This window comes from Nicotiana tabacum, chromosome 15 (assembly GCF_000715075.1).
Source record: "Nicotiana tabacum cultivar K326 chromosome 15, ASM71507v2, whole genome shotgun sequence".
Classification (NCBI taxonomy): domain Eukaryota; kingdom Viridiplantae; phylum Streptophyta; class Magnoliopsida; order Solanales; family Solanaceae; genus Nicotiana; species Nicotiana tabacum.
In genome coordinates, this window is record NC_134094.1 from 91,045,706 (window position 1) to 91,070,394 (window position 24,689).

Below are 24,689 nucleotides of genomic sequence, written 5' to 3' on the forward strand. Positions count from 1 at the left end.
TTTAATCCGATAGAGTGCCATTTTCTTTTACTGTTAAATTAAATAATCTGTTATAATCCATTAAAATACAACTACAATATAATTTTTTTACACATCATTAGTTATGTTAAGTTATGCTAGTAATTTTTTTCTCGCAGGGGAATGCGGTATGGTGGGGTTTTTCTTTTTTTTTTTTTTTTTTTTTTTTTTTTTGGGGAGGGAGGGTGGAAGAAGAACTGCCACTATAATCCTATAATCCTGTAATTTCCGTTTACATTACCGTATAAATTTAGTCGTACACGACGTTTAATCAATTTAAATGAAAACGTGATATATTTTCACATACTTTTATTACTAAATCATATAGTAGTTAATTAATACATATTCTCATGTTAGTTTATAATCTAATCAATGATAAATTAAACCTAAATTTAGAAGTCTAAGAACTTAAGTTTTTTTCTAGATCTTCTTATATAGAGATAACACACTTGCATCTGACCTTTGCTTAAACCCTAATCCTACTAATTGTAGTACTTTTCAGTGTTCTATGGGTAAATTGCATCAATCATGTTGCTCACATTTCCAGTTGCCTTCATTTTGAAATGCACTGTTTTGGCCTTTTAATTTTCAGGTGTGTGTTTGGACCACAAATAGTTGTAATTAACAAGTAATTTTTCTAGAATATATGAAACTGTTATGCAAAATCTCGATTAAAGCACATGAAGCTTTTGTTAAAAGAAGAGAAATCCATCTAAAATATGGTTATGTATCAGCTTTCACAGCTATGGAAATTATCCAAATGGCAAGAAAACTCAGAATCCACTGCTTCACTTGTGCATGTAATCCTCTTGTCATCAACTGAGAAACTTTTCTGTCCATATTAGGCCAATAAAGATGACAAAGGATGAGGGGTGGCTACTAGATAAATAAAAATTATGTAAAATTACAAGAAGCATCGGTAAGAGTAATTTGAATTTATAGAGGTCTCTGGTAAGTCCAGCCAAGGGTTTTTGTTTTGGGCAAGTAGGGGTCAGCCAAAACTAATTAAATTTGCTAGCTAAATATATATATATATATACCGATTATTTTCTATAAAAGTAACTATTATATGTTAGTATTAGAGTAGGTTGATCAACGCTTGAGAACGCGACTTGGACTGATGGCCTGGACCCATAACTAAGGAATGCCAGCCGTGACCAAGTAGAGTCAAATCGAAAGAAAATGAGGTTATTGATCCTCGATCAAGCGATGTCCATCGTTTGTGCACCAATTGAGTATTTCATTCATAGTAAAGACTATTGGTAATTGAGTTTATAGATTGAATATAATGTGCCTTACTTATAAAGTAGTCTTTTGAGTTGGACTCTTCTGTTTAGTGCGCACATATAAATCTCTATCTATTTGCGCTTGTTATTATCCCAAATATATAAAATATTACTAGAAAGAGAGAGACACATTTATTCCTTACGTAATGGAACTGTCTGGTTCTCATCCTATATAAAGGCCATAAGACTACACACTATTTCCTCACAAATCAAATCATATATCAATAGCCTTGTTCCCTTGTTATGGAACAGCAAAATAGTAGCAACTCTTTGAAGTCTAGGGTTCTTATTTTATGTGTTCCAAATTTCACTTTTTGCAGTACGAGACTTAGACTTCAAGGTTCAGATAACAACAACGAGAACGTCTTAGTCCTAAATAAGTTGGGGTAATTAAAGGAGGTGACAGAAGAGAGTGAGCACCCATGGTGTTTTCTTACATGAGATATATATTCATGCTTGAAGCTATGCGTGCTCACTCTCTATCTGTCACCCACTGTTTTCTCTCTTTCTCTCATTAGACCTAAGTTATTTCATAGTTTTTCTTGATTGACCTAAGTTATTTCATAGTTTTTCTTGATTTCTATTTGCATATTTGTCTGCCTATGGATTTTTCTAAGCTCTAATAGAAATTTGCAGTTCTCTAAATATTCAGCAAACCCTTTTCGGGCTTGGGGCTTTTGGAGGGGAGGAGAATGTCCAGGAATTCAACAGGAAAGCCTCAAGAATGGTAAAGTTTTTTTCGCCGTTGATTAGAAGTTTTCCAGGTTTGAGTTTGAGTTTGAGAATGATATTCCCTTTTTGTTAGGAACCCTAAAATCTCCCATGGTAAGCTTTCTATGGTGTAAATCTAAATTAATCGGGTCAAGTTCTTCCAAAACGAATCTGGATTAGTCGGCAGGTTCCACTGAAATTGATTAAGAGTTTAGTGTTTAGGGCTTCTATAAAGACCTAGCAATTAGGGATTCATTAATTCTTTTCTCTTTTACAGTATTTATGCTAACAAATACTTTTAATATGGAAAATAAGTTGCAATTTTGCAGCCTTATTTTATTTATGGTACAGAAATGATTTTGTAGTATCAATTTATTATGGAAAACAAACAACTTATTATAAATTAGATTCTTATTTTTCTTTCGCAGTTGCTAAACCTACTAGGTCTTTTGGCAACATGAACTGGCCTGAGGAGGTAAACATCTAAAGTTTTTGTTATTTTTTCTTTGTAATTTTGTAAATAGCCTCGCAGTTTTTCTATTACTAGCTTTAGTGTATTATTGTGTAATATTGATGTCAGTATATAAATATAAAATAATATGACTACGTTAGTGTTTAGATATTTTCTCAAACATAAATCCTCTTTTAACTCAAAGTATTAACCAACATTATCTTTTATCCTAAAAAATTAAATTGGATGGTGAAAAGAAAAAGACTTTAGTGGAAAATAATTCTTCCAAAATCCTATAAAAGCATCAAAAACAAAAGTAACAACAAACTAAACCATGAAAACTTTCAAATGTTACAATAATATTTTATAAAACAAAAAAAAAAAAAAAAAAATTAAGGGACTCACATGCTAAGGCGTAATTCATATCTCGTTTGGTGAGGAACAAAATAAATAATAAGTTACCTCGATATACTTTGTTGTGTTAGTTTTTAAAAGATCCAAAAGTTTCTAAGATTTAGAATCGGCAACCTAAAACTTGGAGGAAGAAAACACAAAGGTTAGACAATACCAAGTTAAGAACATAAAAGAAGATGGTAAATAAAAGTAAAAGCACTAATAAGCAATAAAAGAGTTTGAATCACAATCAACGGTTAAGGCTTCAAAAACCCTAATGAAAATATTAAACTTGTCATATGGCAAACTAAAAAGAACATAAAAGAGAAATCAAAGCAAGACTCTTTTCAAGTTAAAACAACAATCAACAATGAAAGACAACAAGGTAAAAGACACAAAAAAACACTCTTAAAACAATAATGAAATCTTTAGCCGAGAGAGACTAAACCCTGGTGTCATTGAAATTAATAGGGATATTCATTTATAATAAGTTTCCTACTTATTCTTATAATTTTTTTCCTTTTGAACCCACGGAAATTTAAAAGGATATTGCATGTTTCTTGCTTATCCTCCTTTTAGTTCTTTTTTTCTTTTTTTACCCTACGAAAATCACTTTTTGTTATGGATATTAATTGAAGAAGTCGTATTTCGCTTATTCTCTTGTTCTTTCTCCTTTTTTTTTTACGCAATTTCATTTTTTCTTCCACAAATACTTTATTAATATTTACAGTTTTATCCAGCTTAAAATGCACTTACAAAGGATAAAAAAGGGGAATGACATTTCGCCAAGGGCATTCGTGCTTTTAATACAGTATAGATAGATATATTAGGATACGCGCGTGCACATGTACCTTATCTCAATGAATATAAAATTATAAAGTTACATAAATATTATATTAAAATTTGTATTTGAGTTATAAAATTAAATCTAACAAAATATTAAATTATTATCGCAAAAGGTATTATTCAATCGCTATATTTTTAATTAATCTATTCTTTTTTATTTTGGAGTGAGCTTTTTTTCTCTATCCAAGCACATAACCGCATATATATTTTTATAGAAGTAAGAGGTTAAGATTGTAACGAAGTTACTTATTATTAATGGATTCTAAAAGGACTCTCTCCTTTGGGCACGTGAAAGTGAAGAATAATTGAATAACCAACTTTCAAAAATGATATTTTTCAATCGTTAATTGTTATATTGTCATATACAATTATTATTTGTCAATTGTATATTTTTCCTTGCTTTATCTTAATACAACACATATGTTTTCCTCAAGTATCTCTTCAAATCAAGGTTCCAAAAATAGTGTTCTTTTTTTTTTCCTTAAAAAATGCAATATCACTTTTGTGTTTTTGGTTATTAACTAATATTATTATGAAATTTGAAATTATTTTATCACTAATGTCAGTAACATCTAAAATACAAAGCAAAAGGCACAAAGTTTGAGAACCTAAAATATCATTGAATATTGAAGGAGCATCGACTAATATTATCAATTTTAGTAACAAATAGTTTTTACTTATTCTTTGTGGATTTTGTCATTTTTTGTTTACTTATTTATTATTATATTCAAACTCATTTCTCTCGTTTAAATTGACAATATAGTAATATTAATTGAATTTATCATTCAAAGTAGAAGAAAATATACGTTGATATTGTGATTATTCCTTAATTCAAAATAAAATTGTCAAAATCGGTGTAACTTTGTTCGTTCATATAGATTATTCAGTTGTTATTAGATCTTGATAAATAGGAATTTGAAATTAAATTTTTGAGTTTTCTTCTTTGGACATGAATTAAACTAAGGGAGTTATAGTTATTTTACGCAATTCAAGTAAAAATATAATTAATATAAATTAAAATATTATTCAATTTTGAATTCTTAATATTAAGAGTTCCTATTATAGCAAAACTTTTACTTAATTTTTAATTTTTAAATAAAATAATTAATGAGAATGGTATTTAATATATAAAATGATGTATGTGTTATCCGTCATTATAAATTAAAGTACTTGTATTAAGTATAAATAATGTATAAGTCACCTTAAATACTTTGTCTACATATGAAAAATTAGACTTTACGCTACTCACATGGTCCAAAAAAGAAATGGACTAAGAACTGAAATTTGAGAACATGCTTAATGATTCTTAGGTGTTTAATTCTATAAAATTAGACCGAGACAAAAACTTTGCAAGAAAAAATTCATTACAATTCCTAATGTGTAAAAACTTGGAAACATGGAAGGGTTATATGTAAGCAAAATAGTTATACTAATGTCACGATCCAAAATCCATTGAAGGTCGTGATGGCACCTAACACCACTATCATGCCAGCCAACCTTGACTAATTAATTTAATTACTCAATTTAGTATTTTTGAATCGAAATTTTCTTCAATTAAATAGTAAATATATAACTCATAGAGTAAGTGATAAATATTTTCGCAACTAAGATTAGTAAACAACCCATAACCACTCCCAAAACCCGATGTCACAAGTGCATGAGCATTAACTAGAGAGTAAAATAAAATACAGCATCTGTCCGGAATATAAATTAGACAGAAAAATATAAATAACTCTGAAGGAAACTCTGTTGGCTGCAGATCGTAATATAGAATGCAGCTCACCTAAGTTCCCACATTTTAACCACACCTCTGCGCCCACAAGACCGCTAGACATATCTGTACCTGCACAAAAATATGCAGCAAGTGTAGCATGAGTACGTAAATAATGTGTACCCAGTAAGTATCAAGCCTAATCTCGAAGAAGTAGTGACGAGAGGTCGACTTTGACACTCACTAAGGGTCAATAATATTGAAAATGTAAATATTTAAATCAACATGATTTATAGAAATGATAATAATGTTCATTAACCAGCAGAAATAATTAATTCATTAAATTCTAATAATTTTTCATTTATCAATTTGCTTCACAAGCTGCAATAAAATATTAAGGTATCGCCTAATTATTATAATTAGGCACGATGTCTGCCGAGGTCGTTCGGCCCGATCCAGAGTGTCGTGTTCACTGCCGAGGGACGTGCGGCGCGATCCATAGATGCATTTATACTACCGAGGTATTCGACCCGCTCCACAAGATACTACCGAGGCGTTCAGCCCGCTCCACAAGAAAGGAAGACATTTTATTATGAACCTCCGGAATAAAAATATATATATACATTTTTGAGATTTAACGCAGGAGAATGTACAAATTTCTACAACAGTTAAATATTCTGAACAAAATTTCAAGTATGTAAGATTTCAATCTTTTACCATTTCCTCTAACAATTTGCAACCTAATTCTATTGCTTTAATTAAATAAGGATACAATTATCATAAGTAATTCATGATTTGAGTCCTAAACCATCCGGACTTTAGCAATATTAGTAGCTACGCACGGACTCTCGTCACCTCGTGCGTACGTAGTTGTCACAACCCGAAATTCCCACCGTCGGGACCGTGATGGCGCCTAACATTTCACTTGCTAGGCAAGCCAACGGTAGAGAATCATTAAACCAATTCTTATCCCATTTAGTAAATAACAGCAAATTAGCTAAGGTGAAATATAATGAGTGCGGAATAATATAAAGACTGCATTAATTACTACTACCCGGATCTGGAGTCACAATTCACGAGCATTCTAGAATTCACTACAAGTAATAATCTGAAAAAATACAACTGTCTGAATGAAAGAAACAGTAGAACAGAAAAGATAAACGGGGACTTCAAGGTCTGTGAACGCCGACATATCTACCTTGAGTCTCCGGATAACGGTCCAATAGCAAAATCTCGATCAACCCGAGACGGTACAAAAATCTGCACAGAAAGTGCAGAGTGCAGTATCAGTACAACCGACCCCATGTACTGGTAAGTGTCGAGCCTAACCTCGACGAAGTAGTGACGAGGATAAGGCAAGGCACCTACAAATCAACATGTATAATTTAACAATGTATATATAAATAACAGTAATGAAGAGCTAGACAGAAAATATCGGGAGGGGGAAACATGCTGGGGGAAATACGAGATAAAGAACTACAGCAAAATGATAACTGGAATAATTATTGTACTATGAATCAACAGAAACAACGAATACAGTAAAGGAAAAATGCACGGCATCACCCTTCGTGCTTTTACTCTCAATCTCACCATAAAATCAATAGAAACGGCACGGCATCACCCTCCGTGCATTAACTCTCATATCATGGCACGACATCACCCTTCGTGCATTAACACTCACAATATGGAACGGCATCACCCTTCGTACTTTTACACTCACAGTATGGCACGGCATCACCCTTCGTGCATTAACACTCATAATATAGCACGACATCACTCTTCGTGTATTAACACTCACAATATGGCACAGCATCACCCTTCGTGCATTAACACTCTCCCTTACCATAATGCAATGAACAATTAACAACAGGAAGATAAAATAACAAGTACAAGCCTTACCTCAACATTTAGTTACACAATATAAATCTCAATCTTTGAAATAAATACTCAATTATCACCAGAAGGTCCATGAACATGATAAGAACAATCAATTTAACAATACTAGTCTAAACACGTAGCAATTAGGCATAGGAAAGAGACAATATAAGAAAAATGGAAGAAACATGAAAAACAGGTAAATTGGTGGCGCATAAGTACTCATCACCTCACATATACGCCGCTCACATGAATTTCACATAATAAATAGTCTGAGGTTCCTAATTCCCTCAAGTCAAAGTTAGACACAATACTTACCTCGCTCCGAAGGCCACTTAATACTCAATCACAGCTTTTTCTTTAGAATTCACCTCCAAACCACTCATATCTATTCAAAAATGACTCAGTAATATCAAATATTGCTAAAGGGATCAATTATATTGCATAAATTTAGATTTCCTAAATTTTTCTCTAAAAAGTCAAAAATCGACCCCGGGCCCGCTTGGTCAAAACCCGAGGTTCGGACCAAAATCCATTTACCCATTCATCCCCGAGCCCGGATATATAATTGGTTTTGGAATCCGACCTCAAATTGAAGTCTAAATCCCCAAATTTTCAAAATCTCTAGTTTCTACTCAACACCCCTAATTCTACCATGGAAACTCTAGATTTTAGGTTGATAACTCATGAAATGAAATGGGTAATTGAAAGAAAACGATTTAGAATCACTTACCAATACTTTGGGAAAGAAAATGACTTTTGAAAATCGCCTCTAGTCCGTTTGGTTCTTGAAAATGTGGAGAAATGGCTAAATCCCGTGTTTGATTCTGTTTTAAGTGCTGGGCGACCGTGTGCATCGCGTTCGCGAGGCCACTGTCGCGTTCGCGAAGAGTATCGGCTGCCAAGCCTTCGCGTTCGCGATACCTTGCTCGCGTTCGCGATGGTTACCCCCTCTGGCCTTTGCGTTCGCGAGACCATGCTCGCATTCGCGATGAAGGATCACTGACTCTCCCCCATGTATGCCTAACTCTACGCGTTTGCGAGGAGCTGGTCGCGTTCGCGAAGGGTAACGCCCCCATCACTTCGCGTTCGCGAAGAAGAAATTTCCAGCTGACCAGTTTACTCTTCACGTTCGCGAGAGTACCTTCGCGAACGCGAAGAAGGACATGCCAGAACACCTACTGCAGCAAAATACCAGATTTTCTAAGTCCAAAGCATCATGTGGCCTATCCGAAACTCACCCGAGCCCTCGGGGCTCCAAACCAAACATGCACACAAGTCTAAAACCATCATACGAACTTGCTCGCGCGATCAAATCGTCAAAATAACACATATAATTACGAATTTAGCACCAAATCAAATAAAATTCTCAAGAACACTTTAAAATTCCTATCTTCTCAACTGGACGTCCGAATTACGTCAATTCAACTCCATTTCTCACCAAATTTCACAGACAAGTCTTAAATATTATAATGAACTTGTACCAGGATCCAGAACTAAAATACGGACCCGGTACTAATAATGCCCAACATCAATCAATTCTTAAAAATAATTAATTTTCAGATTTTTAATTTTCATCAAAATTCGATTCCGGGCATACGCCCAGATCCCATAATTCGATACGGATCCACCGGGACCGTCAAAATACGGATCCGGTCCCGTTTACCAAAAATGGTGACCGAAGTCAACTAAATCAACTTTTAAGGCAGAAATTCTTATTTTCATCAATTTTCAACATAAAATTTTTTCGAAAATACGCCAGGACTGTGCACGTAAATCAAGGATGGTAAAATGAGATTTTTAAGGCTTAAGAGCGCAGGTTCAAGTTCTAAAACATAAGATGACCTTTTGGGTCATCACATTCTCTACCTCTAAAATAATCATTCATCCTCGAACTAACATAAAAAAGTACCTGGGCTGGTGAAAAGGTGGGGATATCTACTTCGCATATCGGACTCGAACTCCTAAGTAGCTGCCTCAATAGGCTGACTTATCCACTGCACTCGAACTGAAGGGTAACTCTTTGATCTCAACTGGCGAACTTGCCGGGCTAGAATAGCCACCGGCTCCTCCTCGTAAGTCAAATCCTTGTCCAACTGGAGAGAGCTGAAATCAAACACATGGGACGGATCGCCGTGATACTTTCGAAGCATGGACACATGGAATACCGAATGAACATATGCTAAACTAGGTGGTAACGCAAGCCTGTAAATCACATCTCCCACTCTCTCCAGAATCTCAAAAAGTCTGATATACCTAGGGCTCAACTTGCCCTTCTTTCTGAACCTCATTACACCCTTCATAGGTGATACCCGAAGCAACACTCTCTCCCCGACCATGAATACAACATCACGAACTCTACGGTCAGCATAACTCTTCTGCCTGGACTGAGCTGTGCGAAGTCAATCCTGAATAATCTTGACCTTATCCAAGGCATCCTATACTAAGTCTGTGCCCAACAACTGAGCCTCTCCCGGCTCGAACCACCCAACTGGCGATCGGCACCGCCTACCATATAATGCCTCATAGGGAGCCATCTAAATGCTCGACTGGTAGCTGTTGTTGTAGGCGAACTCTGCAAGGGGCAAGAACTGATCCCACAATCCCCCGAAATCTATGACTCATGCGCGGAGCATATACTCCAAGATCTGAATAGTACGCTCGGACTGCCCGTCCATCTGAGGATGGAATGTTGTGCTCAACTCAACCCGCGTACCCAACTCATGCTGTACTGCCCTCCAGAAGTGCGAGGTGAACTGCGTACCTCGATCAGGAATGATAGACATGTGCACACCGTGAAGATGGACGATCTCATGGATGTAAATCTCTACCAACCGCTCTGAGGAATAGGTAACTGCCACAGAAATGAAATGCGCTGACTTGGTCAGCCTGTCCACAATGACCCAAACTGCATCGAACTTCCTCCGAGTCTGTGGAATTCCAACAACAAAATTCATAATGATACACTCCCACTTTCACTCAGGAATCTCTAACCTCTGAAGTAAACTACCAGGTCTCTGATGCTCACACTTTACCTGCTGGCAATTTAGACACCAAGCTACATATGCAACTATGTCTTTCTTCATTCGCCTCCACCAATAATGCTGCCGCAAGTCCTGATACATCTTGGCGGTGCCCAGATAAATAGAATACCGGGAACTGTGGGCCTCCTCAAGAATCAACTCACGAAGTCCACCCACATTAGGCACACAAATATGACCCTGCATCCTCAAAAATCCATCATCTCCAACAGTAACCTGCTTGGCACCACCATGCCACACTATGTCTCTAAGGACAAGCAAATGAGGGTCATCATGTTGCCGATCTCTGATACGCTCAAACAAAGAAGACCAAGCAATTGTACAAGCTAGAACACGACTGGGCTCAGAAACGTCCAACCTCACGAGCTGATTGGCCAAGGCCTGAACATCCAATGCAAGCGGTCTCTCACCAATTGGAATATATGCAAGGCTACCCATACTAGCTGACTTTCTACTCAAAGCGTCGGCCACTACATTGGCCTTCCCGGGATGATACAAGATGGTGATATCATAATATTTCAATAGCTCTAACCACCTCCTCTGCCTCAAATTAAGCTCATTTTGCTTGAACAAATACTGCAAGCTCCGATGATCCGTGAATACCTCACATGGCACGCCGTAAAGATAGTGCCTCCAAATCTTCAGCGCGTGAATAATGGTTGCTAGTTCTAGATCATGAACAGGGTAATTCTTCTCGTGAACCTTCAGCTGCCGCGAAGCATATGCAATAACCTTGCCACCCTACGTCAATACGAGATATGTCATAATATATTGTATAAGATCCTAAACCTATGGGTAACACCAATACCGGTACCGTAGTCAAAGCTGTCTTGAGCTTCTGGAAGCTCGCCTCACACTCGTCTGACCACCTAAACGGGGCACCCTTCTGGGTCAACCTGGTCAACGGGGATGTTATGGATGAAAATCCCTCCATAAATCGACGGTAATAACCCGCCAATCCCAAGAAACTACGGATCTCTGTAGCTGATATGGGTCTAGGCCAGTTCTGGACTTCCTCAATCTTCTTAGGATCCACCTGAATACCCTCTGCTGATACAACGTGACCCAAGAAAGCAACTGAACTCAACCAAAACACGCATTTTGAGAACTTAGCATATAATTGGTTGTCTTTGAGAGTCTGAAGAACGATCCGAAGATGCTGTTCATGCTCCTCCCGACTGCGGAAGTAGATCAAGATATCATCAATAAACACAATCACAAAGGAATCTAAGTAGGTCTTGAACACCCGGTTCATCAAATCCATGAATGTTGCTGGGGCATTTGTCAGCCCAAATGACAGCACTAGAAACTTATAATGCCCATACCGAGTCTGAAAAGTTGTCTTAGGGACATCGGATACCCTAATCCTCAACTGATGGTAGCCAGATCTCAAATCAATCTTCGAAAACACCTTGGCACCCTGAAGATGATCAAATAAATCATCAATCCTCGGCAATGAATACTTGTTCTTGATGGTGACTTTGTTCAACTCCCGATAATCTATACACATCCTCATCGATCCATCTTTCTTCTTCACAAACAGCAAAGGTACACCCTAGGGCGAGACACTAGGTCTAATGAAGCCCTTATCAAGCAAATCTTGTAACTGTTCTTTCAATTCTTTCAACTCTGGCAGGGCCATACGGTATGGCGGAATGGAAATGGGCTGAGTGCCCGGAGCCAAATAAATGCAGAAATCAATATCCCTGTCGGGCGGCATCCCCGGCAGGTCTGCAGGAAACACCTCTGGAAATTCACAAACAACTGGCACTGAATCCATGGAAGGAACCTCCGCACTAGAATCACAGACATAATCTAAATAAGCTAGATACCCCTTCTCAACCATATACCGAGCCTTCACATAAGAGATAACCTTGCTGGTAGAATGGCCAAGAGTCCCTTTCCACCCTAATCGAGGCAACCCCTGCAAGGCTAAGGTCACCGTCTTGGCGTGACAATCTAATATAGCATGATAAGGTGACAGCCAATCCATACCCAGTATGACATCAAAATCAACCATATCGAGAAGTAGAAGATCTACACGAGTCTCAAGACTCCCAATGGTGACCACACACGAATGATAAACACGATATACAACACTAGCATCCCCCACTTGTGTGGACACATACACAGGAGCACTCAAAGAATTACGGGGCACAACCAAATATAAAGAAAAATAGGATGACACATAGGAGTAAGTAGACCCCGGATCAAATAGAACTGAAGTATCTCTACTGAAAACTAAAACAGTACCTGTGATAACAGCGTCAGATGACTCAGCCTCAGGCCTGGCTGGGAAAGCATAACACCGGGGCTAGGCCCCATCACTCTGAACTATGTCCCTGGGACGATCTCTAACTGGCTGGTTTCCACCTCTAACTGCCTGACCTCTACCTCTAAAAGTCTTACCTCTACCTCTAGCTGCTTGACCCCTGCCTCTGGCTGGCTGAGCAGGTGGTGCAGCAACTGGTGCCGGAACCATGGCACGAGAACTCTGATACTGTGAGTTGTCCGTTGCCTGAGGGTAGAATCTAGCAATGTGCCTCGGATCACCACAAGTATAACATAACCTCGGCTGCTGTGACTACTGACCCTGTCGACCTGAGTAACCACCCTGATAACTCTGGAGTGGAGGTGCACTAATAGGAGCTGGTGATGCATTGTAGGCTAGCTGGTCGGAATAAGGCATATGAGGACCACGACCACCTGAGGCAAAGTGGGATGCCTGAAGTGCTGAATGAAACAACCTGGGAGGATGGCCTCTACCAAAAGTACCCCTGCCTCTGGGTGAGGCACCGCTGAACTCGGCGAAATAACAAGGTGTCTTGTCAGACCCCTGACCTCCCTGAGCAAAAACAATCTCGACTCATCTGGCGAGATTAGTAGCCGCCTGAAAAGAAATCTCTCTCCCAGTCTCCTTAGCCATCTGCAATCTGATAGGCTGAGAAAGTCCGTCAATGAACCTCCTCACCCTCTCTCTCTCGGTGGGATGTAGAAGAATAGCATGACGGGCCAAATCTACAAAACGAGTCTCATACTGAGTAACAGTCATACTGCCCTGCTGGAGACGATCAAACTGACTGCGGTGCTCCTCTCTCAATGTGACAGGCAGAAACTTCTCTAGGAAAAGCTGAGAGCATTGGTCCCAAGTAAGGGCAGGCGACCCAACATGTATGGTCAACAAATAATCTCTCCACCATTTCTTGGCGGAACCAGTCATCTGAAATACAACGAAATCGACCCCATTGGTCTCCACTATATCCATGTTCCGTAGAACCTCGTGACAGCTGTCAAGATACTCCTGGGGATCCTCTGAAGTAGCACCACTGAAGTGAACTGGGAAGAGCTTGGTAAACTTGTCCAATCTCCACAAAGCCTCAAAAGACATAGCTGGCTCATCTTCGGCCTGTGCCACAACAACCAGCTGAACTACTCCGACTGGCTGAGCTGTTGGAGCCTGATACTGGGGAGCTATCTGCTCCGGAGCGGGAGTAGTGGGAGTCTGGGCTCCTCCTCCAGCCTGAGAGACTGTTGGTGCCATGGGAAATGCGCCAGTCTGGGCCAAACTCTCTATAAGGCCCACCAAACGGACCAAAGCATCCTGAAGTACTGGGGTGACAATGAACCCCTCCGAAACCTGAGCTGGTCCAGCAAGAATAGTCTGGGCTGGAATCTCCTCCTCAAGATCTATCTGAGGCTCCACTGCTGGGGCTACTGCTAGGGCTCTGGGCTGTGCCCTGCCCCTGCCTCGACCTCTGGTGCGGCCTCAACCTCGACCTCTGCCCCTCGTAGGAGCTGCCACCGGAGGCTCTGGCTGCTGCTCAGCTGAGGAAGAGGTACGTGTTCTCGCCATCTGCGAGAGAATAAGAGTAGAAGAGTTCAATCAGTATTGAGAAAACAACATCGCATGATAGAGGAGAATAGAAGTGAAATAAGTTCCTAAACTTCATAGCCTATAGAAGATAAGCACGGACGTCTCCGTACCGATCCTCCAGACTCTACTAAGCTTGCTCGTGAATCGTGAGACCTAGGCAACCTAGTGCTTTGATACCAACTTGTCACGACCCAAAATTTCCACCGTCGGGACCGTGATAGCGCCTACATTTCAATTGCTAGGCAAGCCAACGTTAGAGAATCATTAAACCAATTCTTATCCCATTCAGTAAATAACAGCAAATTAGCTAAGGTGAAATATAATGAGTGCGGAATAATATAAAGACCTCATTAATTACTACTGCCCGGATCTAGAGTCACAATTCACGAGCAATCTAGAACTCACTCCAAGTAATAGTCTGAAAGAAATACAACTGTCTGAATGAAAAAAACAGTAGAATAAAAAAGATAGACGGGGACTTCAAGGTCTGTGAACGCCGACAGATCTACCTTGAGTCTCCGGATAGCGGTCCAATAGCAAAATCTCGATCAACCCAAGCCGGTACCATAATCTGCACAGAAAGTTCAGAGTGCAGTATCAGTACAATCGACCCCATGTATTGGTAAGTGTCGAGCCTAACCTCGACGAAGTAGTGACGAGGTTAAGGCAAGGCACCTACAAATCAACATGTATAATTTAACAGTGTATATACAAATAACAGTAATGAAGAGCTAGACAGGAAATATCGGGAGGGGGAAACATGTTGAGGGAAATACGGGATAAAGAACTACAACAGAATGATAACTGGAACAACCAATGTACTATGAATCAACAGAAACAACGAATACAGTAAAGGAAAAATGCACGGCATCACCCTTCGTGCTTTTACTCTCAATCTCACCATAAAATCAATAGAAACGGCATGGCATCACCCTCCGTGCATTAACTCTCATATCATGGCACGACATCACCCTTCGTGCATTAACACTCATAATATGGAACGGCATCACCCTTCGTGCTTTTACACTCACAGTATGGCACGGCATCACCCTTCGTGCATTAACACTCACAATATAGCACGGCATCACCCTTCGTGCATTAACACTCACAATATGGCACGGCATCACCCTTCGTGTATTAACACTCTCCCTTACCATAATGTAATGAACAATTAACAACAGGGAGATAAAATAACAAGTACAAGCCTTACCTCAACATTTAGTTACACAATATAAATCTCAATCTTTGAAATAAATACTCAATTATCACTAGAAGGTCCATGAACATGATAAGAACAATCAATTTAACAACACTAGTCTAAACAGGTAGCAATTAGGCATAGGAAAGAGACAATATAAGAAAAATGGATGAAACATGAAAAACAGGTAAATTGGCGGCGCATAAGTACTCGTCACGTCACATATACACCGCTCACATGAATTTCACATAATAAATAGTCTGAGGTTCCTAATTCCCTCAAGTCAAAGTTAGACACAACACTTAACTCGCTCCGAAGGCCACTTAATACTCAATCACAGTTTTTCCTTTAGAATTCACCTCCAAACCACTCATATCTATTCAAAAATGACTCAATAATATCAAATATTACTAAAGGGATCAATTATATTGCATAAATTTAGATTTCCTAAATTTTTCTCTATAAAGTCAAAAATCGACCTCGGGCCCGCTTGGTCAAAACCTGAGGTTCGGACCAAAATTTATTTACCCGTTCAACCCCGAGCCCGGATATATAATTGGTTTTGGAATCAGACCTCAAATTGAAATCTAAATTCCTAAATTTTCAAAATCCCTAGTTTCTACCCACTACCCCTAATTCTACCATGAAAACTCTAGATTTTAGGTTGATAATTCATGAAATGAAATGGGTAATTGAAAGAAAACGATTTAGAATCACTTGCCAACACTTTGGGGAAGGAAATAACTTTTGAAAATCGCCTCTAGTCCGTTTGGTTCTTGAAAATGTGGAAAAATGGCTAAATCCCATGTTTGATTCTGTTTTAAGTGCCGGCCGACAGTGTGTATCTCGTTCGCGAGGCCACTGTCGCATTCGCAAAGAGTATCGGCTGCCAAGCCTTCGCGTTCGCGAGACCTTGCTCGCGTTCACGAGACCATGCTCGCGTTCGCAATGAAGGATCACTGACTCTCCCCCAGGTGTGCCTAACTCTACGCGTTCGCGAAGGACAACTCCCCCGTCGCTTCGCGTTCGCGACCAAGCCTTCACGTTCGCGAAGAAGAAAATTCCAGCTGACCAGTTTACTCTTCGCGATCGCGAGAGTACCTTCGCGAACGCGAAAAAGGACATGCCAGAACACCTGCTACAGCAAAATACCAGAATTTCTAAGTCCAAAATATCTCGTGGCCTATCCAAAACTTACCCGAGCCTCAGGGCTCCAAACCAAACATGCACACAAGTCTAAAACCATCATACGAACTTGCTCACGCGATCAAATCGCCAAAATAATACCTAGAATTATGAATTTAACACCAAATTAAATGAAATTCTCAAGAACACTTTAAAACTCCTATCTTCTTAACTGGACATCCGAATCACGTCAATTCAACTTCGTTTCTCACCAAATTTCACAGATCCCATAATTCGATACGGACCCACCGGGACCGTCAAAATACGGATTCGGGCCCGTTTACTAAGAATATTGACTGAAGTCAACTAAATCAACTTTTAAGGTAAAAATTCTTATTTTCATCAATTATCAACATAAAAGTTTTTCGAAAATACGCCCGAACTGCGCACGCAAATCGAGGAGAGTAAAAATAAGATTTTTAAGGCTTAAGAGTGAAGATTCGAGTTCTAAAATATAAGATGACCTTTTGGGTCATCACAGTAGCCCCACAATTAGCAACAATTATTAATTTAAATCACTTATGGGGTAAATTTCCTCTTACAAGGTTAGACAAGAGACTTACCTTGACTCAAAGCCCACTTTCCGATCACAATGACGCGAAAAATCTCAATTCGGTGCCGAAAAATTCGAAACTATCCAAAAGTTATATAAAATAATTAATACATGCTCAATAATTCGAAATTAGATTATTAAATATATTACCCTATCCAAAATGGTAAAATTCCTAAAATTTACCCTGGGGCCACGTGCCCGGATTCCAGAAATTTTTAGAGGAAATCGTTACCCATAACCTCAAGAACTCAAATATACCATTTCCATCCAATTCCATAGTCATTTTCGTGGTTAAAATCCAAAAATACCAATTTCTAGATTTTTTCTTCAAAATTCCAAATTTCTACAAATTTTCATGTCTAAATCCATATATAATCTAAGTATTAAACTTCCAATAGGTGGGAACCACTTATCTTGATATAGCTGATGAAGATGGAGCTCCAAAATCGCTCCAAGATCGGCTCCCATGGCGGAAATGAAGTGAAAATGGCCAAAATCTCGTTTAAAACAACTCACTGCCCAGCACTGTCGCCCCTTCTTCGCGTTCGCGACCAATTCCTCGCGTTCGCGAAGGCCAAATGCCCTACCCCAAAATTGTTCTTCGCGTTCGCGATGGACAACTGACCTTGCTTCTTCGCGTTCGCGTTCCACACTTTGCGTTCGCGAAGGCCAACGACTTCAGGCCCATCTCCTCCATTTCCTTCTACGCGTTCGCGACTGGCCCACCGCATTCGAGTAGGTTCCTCAAGCACTCCTCCGTATTCGCGAGCCCTTCTTCGCGTTCGCGAAGCACAATATAGCAGCCACCATTTTCCTTCTTCGCGAACGCGGGACTCCCTTCGCGTTCGCGAAGTACAAAACGAGAACCAGCAAACCAGCAACAACTTTTCATCCAAATTCGATTTGAAACCAACCCGAAACACACCCGAGGCCCCCGGGACCTCGTCTAATCACACCAACTAGTCCCATAACCTAACACAAACTTGCTCGAGGCCTCAAATAACATCAAAACCACAAATCATACCTCAAACCAAATTGATTCAACTTAGAATTTTTAAATTCTTCAAACTTACTCCGAACGCGCCGAAACATACTTAAACTACTCGGATTGACACCAAATTTTGTGTGCAAGTCTTAAATCACCATACATACCTACTCCAACTTTCGGAATAGGAATCCAAACCCGATATCAAAAAGTCCATTCCCGGTCAAACTTCTTAAAAACCTTCAAATTTCTAACTTTCGCCAAATAACTCCGAAATGACCTACGGACCTCCAAATTAACATCCGGGCGCGCTCCTAAGACCAGAATCATCACACAGAGCTATTCCTAGGCTCAGAATCCCAAACAAACATTGATAACATTAAAATACACTTCAACCCAAATTTATGAAATTCTTCCAAAATGCCAACTTCTACAATAGGCGCTGAAACGTTCCCGGGTCAACCAAAACCCGATCCGAACATACGCCCAAGTCCAAAATCATCATACGAACCTATTGGAACAATCAAATCTCGATTCTGAGATCGTTTTCTAAAAATGTTGACAGAAGTCAAACTCGCCCTTTTAAAGCCAACTAAGGAACCAAGTGCTCCGATTTCAACCTAAACACTTCCAAATCCCGAACAAACCATCATCACAAGTCATAAATTAGTAAAGCACATACAAGGAGTCTTATTTAGGAAAATGTGATTCTAACAGTCAAAACGACCGATTGGGTCGTTACAACTAAATACAGAAAAATTATCTAAGTAAAATCTAACTCAATATCAGATTCCTAAATATTAGGAATTTTTACATAGTTCAAATAAGGAAATTCTTAATAAATAAAAATTAATTAATTTAAAGTTCTATATATTAGAAAAATAATTAAATTATAATTATAATTTTATTCAATGTGAAATTAATTATTAAAGGGTAAAAAGGGCGAACGACATTTCACTAAGGGCCTTCGTGCTTTTAATATAGTACTAGTTTTAGTGTACGTGCATTGCACGTGGGCATTGCGTCAATTAATAAAAATATATAAATAACGAACAAATGTTTTAAAAATAACAATTTTGGTTAAAATAAATGCAAATAATTATTTAAATGATAAAAAACTATTTTATTAACATATGTAGCAGCTAAACTCAATATCTTCTGAACATGACGATGAATTAAATTAAATTAGTTGTATTAGTAATACATGACATATAAAATCTTTTTGAAATTACCGTAAAAGAAATCAATAGATAACTTTCAACTTAATTCTAATTTATGAAGATAAAGTTTCCATTTTTTTAGAATAAAAATAGATAAGATATTAATATGTCATGATTCTGAACTAAATATTCTATTTAGAAAAATGAAGTTAAGATATTTTTCACAAACTATTTGATTTTTTCAAGTATTACAAAATAGATTGATAAAAATTAGAAACATGCTCTACTTTTTTAATGCTCTACTTTTTTAATCCTTCTTTTTTCAATTGTGATTCTTAGTTTTTCTTTAATTTTTGGTATTTATAGATCTTTTTTCTATATGGTGATGCATATTTCTTTTTGGTAACTTAAGAACATAAAAATCTTATATGCCATCCCTAGTTTATCAAAATTATAGGTAAGCTAAATGAACCTATTCTTGTGTAAAAAAAATTAATAGATTTATTTCGCAGAGTCTATATTGTCTTGCTATTACTTGCTATCGGTACCTCTTTCATAATTCTCTATTGCTATCTTCGATTTAGTTTTCTAATTATATTGTCTTGCTATTACTTACTATCAGAGCTTCTTCCATCTTCTTTAACCGAGGGTCTATCGGAAACAGTCTCTCTGCCCTTCCAGGATAGGGGTAAGGCTGCGTACATCCTACCCTCCCCAGATCTCACTTGTGGGATTACATTGGGTTGTTGTTGTTGTAGTATTTTCGCGGAGTTTAAAACTTCTTCTTTCCTACGTTTGCCCAAAGGTCAAATAAAATTAATGACTATCCTAAATTCATTTCAGTCTTTGATAGAACTACCAATTAGCTTTAAAATTTCAAGAATTTACAATGATGAGGATAACTTTTCAAAATTATCGGGGGAAAATTTATAACTTATCATTATTTTAAAGATTCAACTATATTGGTTTAGCAACAGTTTAAAATATTATTGTAGTCACAAGTTTAATATGCTTCTAGCTTAATTTATTTTTTAAAGTAATATAAACCAAATATAATATCAAAAATCAAGCTCCATGTATTGTGTAAATTAAGGCCTTGTATTTATGTAAACTAAGTACCTTAAAATTGTTGACAAATGATATGGTTGAATAAAAAATGAGATGTTTATATGTCATCATTATTACCTTCATGGTTTATGATAAACGTCAAATTTTCAATATTAGAGAGTTTAAAAAAATAAAAAAAATTCATTAAAAAGAGTTCAATCAACTAATGAAGTGTTAATTCTAAATTAGCAAATGTTGATTATATAAATCATGTGTATAGCAATTTTTTTAATTAGACTATTTTTCTAATTGGCATAGTTTTCCATAAGATATTAACTTTTGTTAAAATAAATAGTCGTGAAAATTTTGAAAACAAATGTTATATCAAGCTAACTTTTGTATCTCTTATTGAACTTAGATGAGGAAAACTGTACATAAATCTAAACACAAGATTTGTGTATATGTAAGTAGAGGCGTTAATCTTGCTTAAATAGTTACTTGGCTTAAATTATTCGGGAAAAAAAAGATAAATTATAGATTCCTAAATATTTGAACTCCCAACCTAGTTCAATAAGGAAAGATTTAATAACCAATATTCTAGTTTATTTTTAAGTCCTAAATATTAGGAAAATAATTTAATCACAATTACAATTACAGTTTTGTCCAATAAAAATATTTTTTTTAAGGGCAAAAAAGGCGAACGACATTTCGTTAAGGGCTTTCGTACTTTTAATATAATACTAGTCTCTATGTTCGTGCGATGCACGAATATTTTCAATCTACTATTACCAAGCACGTTCAAAAAGTAGTAATAAATTTTCAATTGCATAGTATTCTAAAACTAATTGTATCTAAATATATGCAAAGTTTAATAATCAGTTCCTGAAAATATAGTATTTCATTTTTCTTGTAATTCTCTTCGCATAGCAAAGTAAAAGTCACTAATAAAAAGAATGGGACATGATATTTTTTTAGGAAAATACAAAAAACCTCCAATAAATATTATATTTGATCAGCATCATTTTTCTTTCTACAGTAAAAGATGTAGAAGATTAGGTGAAACCAAAACAACAATCATATTGATTTCACCAAAGTATTTCATTGAATTTTAACCAATTAAATATTCATAAAAGTTAGAAATTTAAACGCATAAGATTATCATATAAATAACATAGCCACACGATCACTTAACATAACAGTAATTATACAAAAAAAAAACTGATTATTGAAACATTAAAATTATGCAAATAAATAGCAATCTACCTTAAATTATGTATTAGAGTAGTATTCCAAACGGTATTAAAAAAAAAAGTCCGACTACAAGTTCCAATCAATTACTTGATATTTGGGCATCATAGAACAAAGAATTAGCAATAAGAACCAAAGTCCAAAAGCATTATTTGTTTGGATTTTGGAACTCTAGTTCGATATGGAATCAAATTTTTCTTGCTTTGGGAAGATGCCAGTGGGCTAGGGAAAGCTCTTCTTGTCTTAATTTTATTTTGCTTTGAACCGGTTTATTTCTTATAATTGAAAGTAATATTTTTTGTGTGAGATCAGATTATCTTATTATAATGAGAAGGAAGAGTCATTGACCAACTTAAATTTGTTACATAAACCAAGTATACTTAAATAAAGTGTGATGACCCAAAATATCATCTTTAAATTAATTCTATTTTCTAAGACCTCGAAAAGTACTATTTATCATTTCTCAACTTGCGTGAGCAATCCGTAAAATTTTCTGGAAAGTTTTTATGTGAAAAATGGATTAAAATGTGAATTAGAGCTTTAAAACTCAATTGAGTTGACTTTGGTCAACATTTTGAGCAAACGGACTCGGATCAGTATTTTGACAGTTCCGGTAGGTCCGTATCGTGATTTGGGACTTGGGCGTATGCCCGAAATCAAATTTCAAGGTCCCTAGCCCGAGATATGAAATTTTAATGAAAAATTAAAAATTTAAGTTCAAATAGTGACCGGAAGTCGAATTATGTGCAAACGACCCCGAAATAGAATTTTGATAATTCCAACAGTTTTGTATGGTGATTTTGGACTTAGGGGCGTGTTCGAAATTTTATTTGGAAGTCCGTAGTTAAATTAGACTTGAAATGGCTAAAAACAAGAATTTAAGTTTGGAAGTTTGACCGGGGAGTTGACTTTTTGATACCGGAGTCGGAATCCAATTTCGAAAATTTTTATAACTCTGTTATGTCATTATATGCAAAATTTGAGGTCAATCGGAGTTGATTTGATAGGTTTCGACATAAAATGTAGAAGTTGAAAATTTTAAGTTTCATTAAACTTGAATGTGAGCATAATTCGTGGTTTTAGCATCGTTTTATGTGATTTGAGGTTTCAAATAAGTTGGTATATTTGGTTGAGGTCCCGAGAGCCTCGGGTGAGTTTCGGATGGTTAACGGATCAAAAGTTGAACTTAAAACAGCTGCTGCAATTATTCATTTCTGCTGGAGGCCATGATCGAAGCCACGATCGAGGCCATGATCGAAGCCACGATCAAGGCGAGCATCGAGGCCAGGATCGAGGCCGAGGATCGAGGCCACAATCGAGGCCGAGGATCGAGACCGAGAATCGAGGCCACAATCGAGGCCGAGGATCGAGGCCATGATCGAGGCCGAGGATCGAGGCCATGATCGAGGGCTGCCTGGGCAGAATTATAAAAGAGAGTATTCGTTCCATTCGCCATTTTTAACAAATTGGAGCTTGAGTAGAGGCGATTTTTGATAGATTTTCAAGGAAAAGACATTGGGGTAAGTGATTCTAACTTGGATTTGGTCTATAAACACAAATATATCATTGTTCTCATCATTTAATTAGTGTTTTGAGATTGAAATTTGGAAAATTTTTAGAAATCTCATAGAAACAAATTTTTGAGATTTCGGTATCGATTCGGAGTCGGATTTGAGTGAAACTGGTATGGTTGGACTCGTAATTGAATGGGTTGTCGGATTTCGTAACTTTCGTCGGATTCCGAGACGTGTGCCCCACAGACGAATTTTGAATTAATTTCAAAATTTTTATTAAAAATGTAGTATTTTCTTATAGAATTGATTCCTATAATTTTTAGTGATTGTATCGAATTATTTTGGCTAGATTCGAGCGAGACAGAGTTGGATAATAGTGAAAAAGGCCTTCTAGTAGATTAAATTGGAGCAAGACGAGGTAAGTCTCTTGACTAATCTTGTGAGGGGGAAATTACCTCATAGGTGATTAAAATTAAATAATTGTTGCTAATTGTGGGGGCTACGTACGCACGAGGTGACGAGAGTCTGTGCGTAGCTACTATTAATGCTAAAGTCCGGGTAGTTTAGGACTCAAAGCATGAATTACTTGTGTAAATTGTATTCTTTGTTTAATTAATATTAATTGATATATATGAATATATTGTGAATTATTAGATAAAGATATATATATATATATATATTGTGAATTGTTAGATAAAAATATTAAAGGATGAAAATCTTATATACTTAATTTTTCTATTTAAATTAATTAATTATTAAGAGAAATTGTTCTTCTTTGTGAATTCATCTTATAACAAATATACTCTCATTCCGGAAGTACATAAGAAAATGTCCTCCTTTCTTGTGGAGCGGGCCGAACGCCTCGATATGATAGATGCATCTATGGATCGTGTCACACGTCCCTCGGCAGTGTACACGAAACTCTAGATCTGGCCGTACGACCTCGGCAGAAATCGTGCTTGATAATAAAAAAAATTCACGATACTTGGACAGTTTATTGCTGCTTGTAAAGTTATTTGATAAATTAGAAATTTATTAAAATTGAATTGCAACTTCTATAGCTATTTAATAAATTGGAATTTTTATTGAAATTGAAAGATTTAATTAATAGATCGGAAATTGTTGCATTTGAAGGATTTTTATTATTTCTGCTAAATGAATAAAATTAGTGTTAACTCTGTGAATCATGCTGATTTGAATAATTATAATTTATTCTATTTATTATTGTTGACCCTTAGTGAGTGTCAAAGTCGGCCATCTCGTCTCTACCACTTCGAGATTAGGCTTGATACTTACTGGGTACACGTTGTTTACGTACTCATACTATACTTGCTGCACTTTTTGTGCAGGATCTGAGACAGATACTAGTGGAGGACCTATCATAGCACATCCTCGTTATCCAGGGGTGTAGTGGTGAGCTGCCTTTCTGAGCCGTCCTGCAGATACCAATGCCTCTTCTTGTATTTTTAATTCTGCCTATTTTCATTTCAGACAGTATTTTGATTTTTGTATAATCTACTAGATGCTCATACACTTGTGACACCAGGTCTTGGCACACACATTGGTAGAATTTGGTATCTTATTATTTTTCTT

The 24,689-nt window shown here is 37.1% G+C and overlaps 1 long non-coding RNA gene across 2 annotated transcripts; it reads left to right on the top strand.

The window, feature by feature from the left end:
* Nucleotides 1–1,528: 1,528 nt before the first annotated feature.
* On the top strand, nucleotides 1,529–24,573 carry LOC107793896 (uncharacterized). 2 transcript variants are annotated; one of them, XR_012699356.1, is made up of 4 exons: nucleotides 1,529–1,690; nucleotides 1,941–2,031; nucleotides 2,444–2,490; nucleotides 24,446–24,573. It is a non-coding gene; the product is annotated as an uncharacterized LOC107793896 (long non-coding RNA). The 2 variants fall into 2 exon arrangements; XR_001649833.2 differs by lacking the exon at nucleotides 24,446–24,573 and having other exon boundaries at nucleotides 2,444–4,138.
* The last annotated feature ends 116 nt before the right edge of the window (nucleotides 24,574–24,689 follow it).